Source organism: Muscardinus avellanarius (genome assembly GCF_963383645.1).
Source record: "Muscardinus avellanarius genome assembly, chromosome: X".
Taxonomy (NCBI): domain Eukaryota; kingdom Metazoa; phylum Chordata; class Mammalia; order Rodentia; family Gliridae; genus Muscardinus; species Muscardinus avellanarius.
In genome coordinates, this window is record NC_137792.1 from 58,713,729 (window position 1) to 58,721,857 (window position 8,129).

The window sequence follows — 8,129 nt, forward strand, 5'->3', positions numbered from 1 at the left end:
ATCAAAATACCCTGAAATTGCACCTAATTCCATTTAGAATGGAAATCATTAAAAATACAATCAATAACAAATGCTGGTGAGGGTATAAAGAAATGGAAGCTAATAGATTGTGGGTAGATTGCAAATTTGTGCAACCACTTTGGAAAACAGTATTGAGTATCCTCATAAGAATGGTAATGAACCTACCATATGACAGAGCAATACTACTTCTGGGTATACACCCAGATGAATGGTAACCAAACTACCAGACTAATCCATATGTATCTATGTTTATAGTTGCAAAATTCACAATTGTCAAACTATTGAACCAGCTAAGATGTCCATTAACAGATGAATAGACTACAAAACTATGGGATATGTACACAATGGAATTTTACTCAGTCATATAGTAGAACATATTTATGTCATTTGCAGGGAAATAGTTAAACCTGGAGAATATTATTCTAAGTAAAATTAGTCATTCACAAAATATAAAAAATTGGGTGCTTTTTCTAATATGTATAAGATAGGGAGAAGATAGGTCATAGAAGAAAGTCTAGATAAATAATATGAAACCTTAGATGAATAAATACATTGACCTAACTGAGGGGAAGGGGAGGAGAAAAAGGAAACTTCCTAATGTCCATAATGTGCTTCAAAAACATATTAAAGTCAATCACTAAGCATAATATGAGAAGGAGTGAAGGGGAAGAGAATGGATTGAAGTTTGTGAAAAGGCTAAATAAATTATGTGCTGGGACCTCCGAGGCTGGGATCGGAGCCAGCTGAGGGGTTAGGCTGGTGCTGGTGTCAGCAAGGCCTGGGTCGGAGCCTATTGTGAGGCTAGGCTGGTGCTGGGGCCTCTGAGGCTGGGAGAGGAGCAAGCCGAGGGGTTAGTTTGGTGTGGAGGCCAGTGAGGCCAAGATTGGGGCCTCCCAAGAGGCAAGGCCAGTGCTGGAGCCATCGAGGTTGGGATCAGAGTCCTCCAGGTGGCCAGGCCACTATTGAGGCCATCAAGAGTGGGATCGGAACTTGCAATGCAGCATGCACAGAGAAATATCACAGAAAATATAAACCAGATGCTTCCCATTAGCAATAACTATTAGGAAAGGGGTAACAAGAGGAGGTCGAGTTATAGAAAGGGCCCTATAGCGAAACAATTAAGGTGACCAATCAGAGGGGATGAGATGGGGGAGGATGGAACCTCATTAAAACTCAGGAGGTACGTAAACAAATGTATCAAAAATAATCACCAATAAAGCATGGGATCAAGGAAGGGGGAGGGAATGGAATGCAGATCGGATGAGGGCTAATTGGATGATGTGTGCTTGTATATCTTCTCAAGTCTTGTATTCCAATGTAATGTATGATTTCAATGCACCAATAAAAATAAATAAATAAAAATAAATAAATCTGTCATCTGTACCACATTAAGTGATTCCAATGCACCAATAAAAATGTTCTGCTTTGACTTTATTTATTTATTTATACTGGATTTTGTGTCACATTGTTCCTACTTTTTTAGGGCCTTGAGGTGAATCATTCGATTGTTAATGTAGACTCTTTCTGTTTCCTCTTAAAACTGTATTAAAAATATCCCAGAGATTTTAAATATTGTATCTCAATTTTCATTTGCATCTGTTTTCAGTATTTTACTTATCACTGTTTTCTTTTGGTCTTCTGCTCTATTTTTGCCTTTTCTTTCTTTTTATATACAGCTTTAACTTAATTGAGTTTTTTGTGATTTTCTTTTATTTTCTATTTTATCATATAAGTGTCATTTCCATTATAAATTGTCATGTTGTTCTTATAGAGTTAATATTATTCATTATAACTAATCCATCACACATTAAAATAACATTTTATTGATTTATGAGCAATTCTGGTATCCACAGTTCCTCCCTCTTGTTTCTTATAATATTGTAGTCATTCATTTGTCTCCTATAATCAACCAATATCTTCAAGCTGTTATCATGTTCATCAAACAGTTATTGCTTTGATTAATCAAGAAGATAAAAATTTTAAAAATATATTAAATCTTTTATTCCCTAATGCTTTTCCTTGGTTTATGTGTATCTGATTTTCAGACATGTATTTTTTCTTTCTCGATGATAAACTTTCATTATTTCTTACAAAGCAGGTGTACTGGTGATGTTTTTCTTGTTTCTGATAGAGTTTTTTATTCATCATGGTTTAAGGTTAATTTCACTTAATATAAAATTCTACATTAGTGAAGCTTTTATTTCAGGATTAAAAAATTATTGGTGCGTTGTATTAATACATCTTAATGGGATAAAATATGGTGGAGACATACATGCCCACATCACCTAATTATCCCTTTTCCAATTCCTGCCTTATCACCTCCTCCTCCCTCCTTCCCATGCTTGGATTTGTGAGTGACTTTGATTTGTTTAATTACATCATGTGCTTTAGAGTGTTTTCCCCCACCCATTCTCTCATTTAGGTTGTCTTATTTGATTATCTATAGGATCTCCTTCATTTAGAGTTTCTCCTGTTATGTATTTTTCCCTACCTTTTTCATATTAGGGAAAATCATTCAATTTCTTATTTTTGTGACTGGTTAATCTCTCTTTTTTGTGTGGTGCTGACTATGGAACCCATGGGCCTTCTACCTCTGAGCTACACTCCCAGACATATTTTATATTTTATTTGAAAACAGAGTCTCACTAAATTGCTGAGAGCCTTCCTAAGTAACTGAGGCTGGCTTTGAACCTGCACAATCCTCCTGTCTCAGCCTCCAAAGTACTGGGATTATAAGCATGTGCCACCACACCTGGTTGACTAATCTCACTTAGCATAATGTCCTCCAGGTCCATCAATTTCACTGTAAATGATGTAATTGTGTTTTTCTTTGTGGCTGAGTAAATTTCCATTGTGTACATATTCCACAGTCTTGTAATCCATTCATCTGTTGATGGACATCTTGGCTGGTTCCACAGTTTGGCAATGGTGAATTGTGCAGCTATGAACATAGATATACATGCATTAGTTTGTGAACATAGATACACATGCATTAGTTTGGTAGTTTGGTTTTCTTTCTTTGTGTGGATACCCTGAAGTGGTATTGCTGGATTAAATGGTAAATTCATTCCCGTTCTTCTGAGGATCCCTCATACTGTTTTCCAAAGTGGTTGCAGTAATTTGCAACCCCACCAACAATGTTTTAGAGTTCCCACTTTTCCATATCCTTGCCAGTATTTGCTGTTGTTTGTATTTTGAATGGTTTCCATTCTAGTTGGACTTAGGTGAAATCTCAGGGTAATTTTGATTTGCCTCTCTGATTACTAATGATGTTGAGCTTTTTTTGTGTGTGTGGTAGTAGGGGTAGAACCCAGAGGCTTTCTACCTCCGGGCTATACTCCCAGACCTATTTTATATTTTATTTAAAAACAGGGTCTCACTAAGTAGCAGAGGCTGGCTTTGAACCTGTGTGATCCCCTGTCTCAGCCTCCCAAGTACAGGGATTACAAGCATGTGCCACCACGCCCGTGTCGATGTTGAGCATTTTTTATGAATTATTGGCAATTTGAATTTCTTCTTTATGAAGTGACGATTTCACTTGCCCATTTTTTGTTGTGTTATTGAGAGTTTTCTTTGCTCTACAGAAGCTTTTCAGTTTCATGCAATCCCACATATTGATTTTCTTTTTAGTTTCTAGTGCCTTTGGCATCTTGTTGAGAAAGTTTTTAATCTGTGCCTATGTGTTGCAGTGTTAGACCTATGCCCTCTTCAAGAATCCTCAAGGTCTATTATTGAATTTACAAGTTTTTGATCCATCTTGAATTGACTCTTGGGCAGGATAAAGAATGAGATTTATTTCCATTTTTCTGCATATGGCACATTCTGGCTACTATAGCTAGATGACATTTCACTATTGCAGAGTAAAATAGACCTTTTATGAGATGAAATATTTTAAGGATAGATGATTATCAGGAGCTATACAGAAAGTGAAATGCAGAATTCTTGCTAAATAGGTTTAATTTATGGAAAAATAAGTTATAGAAATTTGTTTTATAATTTTTATCTATGGTTAACAATAATGAATTGTAAAAATAATATTAAGAAAGAAAATAGTTCAAATAATGCTTTAACAATGTATAAAGGTATTACTACTAAGTCCTCTAGCATGTTTGAGAAGGGAAGAGGAGTTGTGTATTGAGATGTGGAAGTTAAGCACAGCAAGTGCTTTGGACATGTATATTTATTTATTTTTTAAAATATATTTTTATGGTGCATTGTAGTCAGACATCACCATGGATTACAAGATTTGTTAGGATATCCCAGCACACATCATCCAATCAACCTTTATCCAATCCCCATCCTATTCCCTCTACCTCCCTAAATCCCATGCTTGATTTAGTGTTTAAGATTGATATATTTATTTACGTACATCATGTGTTTTAAAGAGATTTCATCTTCCCGATCCCATCGCCTCTGATTGCTCACCTTAATTGCTCTTCCATAGGGCCCCTTCTTCCACTAGATTCGCTCCAATTGCCTATTTCTTCCTAGTTTTGCATATTAGGAAGAACATTCGATTTTTTTTCCTGTGATATCTCTCTGTGTATGCCGCTTTGCAAGTTCCGATCCCACAGTTGATGGCCCCAGCACCAGCCTGGCCACCTGGTAGACTCTGATCCTGGACTCACTGGCTCCAGTACCAGCCTTGCCTCATGGCAGGCTCCAATCCCAGCCTTGTAGGCCCCAGCACCAGCTTTGCCTTTAGCCTAGCTCCTATCTTGTCCTCGCTGGTTCCAGCTATGGCCTCACCACATGGCAGGCTCCGATCCTGGCCTTCTTGACCCATGCACCAGCCTTGCCTCACAGCAGGCTCGGATCCCAGCCTCACTGGCCCTGGCACCGGCCTTACCCCTTAGGAGGCTCTGATCTTGACCTCAGAGACCCCAGCACTGGCCATGCACCAGCCTTGCCTCACAGCAGGCTCAGATCCCAGCCTCACTGGCCCTGGCACCAGCCTTAACCCTTGGGAGGCTCCGATCTTGGCCTCAGAGACCCCAGCACTGGCCTTGCCTCAGAGCAGGCCCCTATTCCGGCCTCGCTGGCCCCAGCACCGGCCTCACCCTCGCCAGGCTCCGATCCCAGCCTTGGTGGCTCCATCACAGGCCTTGCCTCATGGCAGGCTCTGATCCTGGCCTCGTTGGCCCCGACACCAGCCTCACCCCTTGGCAGTCTACGATCCCAGCCTCAGATGCCCCAGCACTGGCCTCACACCTTGGCAGGTTCCAATCCTGGCCTTGGCGGCCCCAGAACCGGCATTTCCTCATGGCAGGCTCCGATCTCGGCATTGTTGGCTCTGACACCAGCCTCACCCCTTGGCAGGCTCCAATACACTCCTTGGAGGCCCAAGAGCACCGGCCATGCCTCACGACAGGTTCTGATCCTGGCCTCACTGGCCCCAACACTAGGCTTACCCCTCGGCAGGCTCTGATCCTGGCCTCGGAGGCCCCAGCACCAGCGTTGCTTAATGGCAGGCTCTGATCCTGGCCTCGCTCTCCCCAGCACTGGCCTAGCCATCCAGCAGGGTTCTGTCCTGGCCTTAGAGGCCCTGGCACCGACCTTGCTGTCTTGCTGTGCATTGGGCTATATTCTCTGCCACTATCAAAATGTTGTCTACAGATGTTCCCTTTTTTCTTCCTTTTCTTTTCTTTTTTTTTTTCCTTTGGTGGTACTGGGGTTCTTGGAAACCCCTCTACCTCTGGGCTCTACTCCTGGAGACCTACTTTTTAAAATATATTTTTGTTTGGAAACAGGGTCTCTCAAGCCAGCAAGGCTGGCCTTGAACCTGTGTGATCCCCATCTCTACCTCCCAAGCATGGGGATTACAAGTCTGTGCCACCACACCCGGTGTTCTTCAGTTTTTTTGTTTGTTTGTTTGTTTGTTTGTTTGTTTTTAATATAAGAAAGTAGTACATGTCTTTTGCAAAAGATGGGACTCCAAATACCCAATGGCAATGAATTTTTCCTCCCTCCAAAGGCCAAGGTCTACAGCTTCAATCTGAAGAGGAGGCTCTTCTGTTCCACATGTATCCTAGCCTCCCACTCTGCGCAGAGGAGCTCGGTGGGCATGAAGGTTGATGACTCCCAGAATCCGCAGTGTGGCGGCCCATCCTAACCATCCGGGACTCCCTCTGAAACCCCTCAAACCCTTTTACCACTTAGCATATTGTCCAGAATTCCCAATTATGTGTGGGAGGAGCAATCTACTTTTGGGAAGATTTTCTCAAAATTTCACAGTGGACTGCACTAGATCTGTCTGCCCCTCCAAATTCTGGTCACCACCACTGCCTCTGCTGCCACTGCCATCTCGATTCTCTCCTGAACACCTTTCCCACACCGTTTGTTTTCCATAATTCCCGAGCAAGTGCAGCAGTAGTGGTATACATTTCAGGATATTTCTTTAAAATTATGAGGTGGAAAGAATTGAATCTCTACCTCTACCAAATGCTGATCACCACTACTGCTGCCACAGCCATCTCGGTTCCCTTCTGAGCACCCTCTTCACACAGCATGTTGTCCCAAGTTCCCGTGGCCATTTTGATCCTTCTCCAATGTTTTTTCCTTTTTTTTTTAAAGAAGATAGTATGTGTGGTTAGAAGAGGTTGGGGGATCGAGCACTTGGCAGCAATGAATTTTATCTCCCTTCCAGGAGCAGAGGCCCACAGCCTCACCATGCAGAGCAAGATCTGCTATTCTGAGAGCACCATGGGCCCTGGTGCAGCACAACGGTACTGAGTTCCTCAGGACGCCCAGCTCGGCCTCCCATCCAGCACCGGGCCTCTCAGTTCATGGGCTTGGCCTCCCACACAGCACCAGGCCTCCTGGAATATGCACTCGGCCTATCACCTGGGACTGCTCAGCTCCCTCCACCACGGCCGAGTCACTTTTCCCTGCATGTGTGGCTGAAGCAATCTTTTCTCTAATCTCTTCTGGGATGTTCTCCAAAATCACTTTTCTTGCATGGCAGACACTTCCTTGTCATCTTGCTTCTAAATTTGCCACTCTCTCCACTCTGTCTCCTGAAATCTAGATTGGAAATCATGGCTGGAAATGTCTCCTTAAGTTGTCCCAATCAGATTTTAATCCAAACTCTGGTGCCCAGGGCTTCTCCGAGGAATGCATATTCTGATCTGCAGCCGCAGTCACCATTGCAATCGTGGCCACCACCATCTTGCCTCCCCCCAAAAATAATTTTTATTTTATTTTTTTCTTTTAACAATTTTTTATTGAACATAAATAGTATACATTTAAACTATATTTGGTGCCCTCTCCCCCCTGCCCCCATTTTTCCTTCTCCCCTCCCACCAATGGGTGTCCAGGTTAACCACGTCTTATTCATAATTTTACACATGTTCAGGTGTAGACCCTCATTAATCAAGATCAGCCTTCCTCCTCTCCTATCTTTCCATTCAAACTTAGCTAGCATTTCCCCTCTAATATCTGGAGTCCCACTGGTATCCTTTGTGTTTCCTAGTTTGGGCATATTAGAGGAAACATATGTATCTTCTCCTTCTGTGCTTGGCTGATCTCACTTAACATAATGTTCTCCAGGGCTTTCCATCGTCTTGCAAATGATATAATTTTGTTCTTCTTTATGGCTGAATAGAATTCCATTGTGTGTATTTCCCAAAGTTTTGCTATCCATTCATCTGTTGATGGTGATCTGGGTTGGTTCCATATTTTGGCTATTACAAAGTGTGCTGCTATGAACATAGGTATGCATATGTTGCTGTATTTCTCTGAGTTCAACCCCTTTGGAAAGATACCTAGAAGTGGTATAGCTGGATCATATGGTGGATCTATTCCCACCTTTCTTAGGAATCTCTACACAGATCTCCATAGTGGTTGGACTAGTTTGCATTCCCACCAACAGTGTAAAAGAGTTCCTCTTTCCCCACATCCTCGCCAGCATTTGTTGTTGTTTGATTTCTTTATGCTTGCCACTCTGACTGGGGTTAGATGGAATCTCAGTGTAGTTTTGATTTGCATCTCCCTGATGGCCAGTGATGAAGAACATCTTTTCATGTATCTATTGGCCCTTTGTATCTCTTCTTTTGTGAAGTGTCTATTTAGTTCATTTGCCCATTTCTTGATTGGGTTGTTTGTTTTGC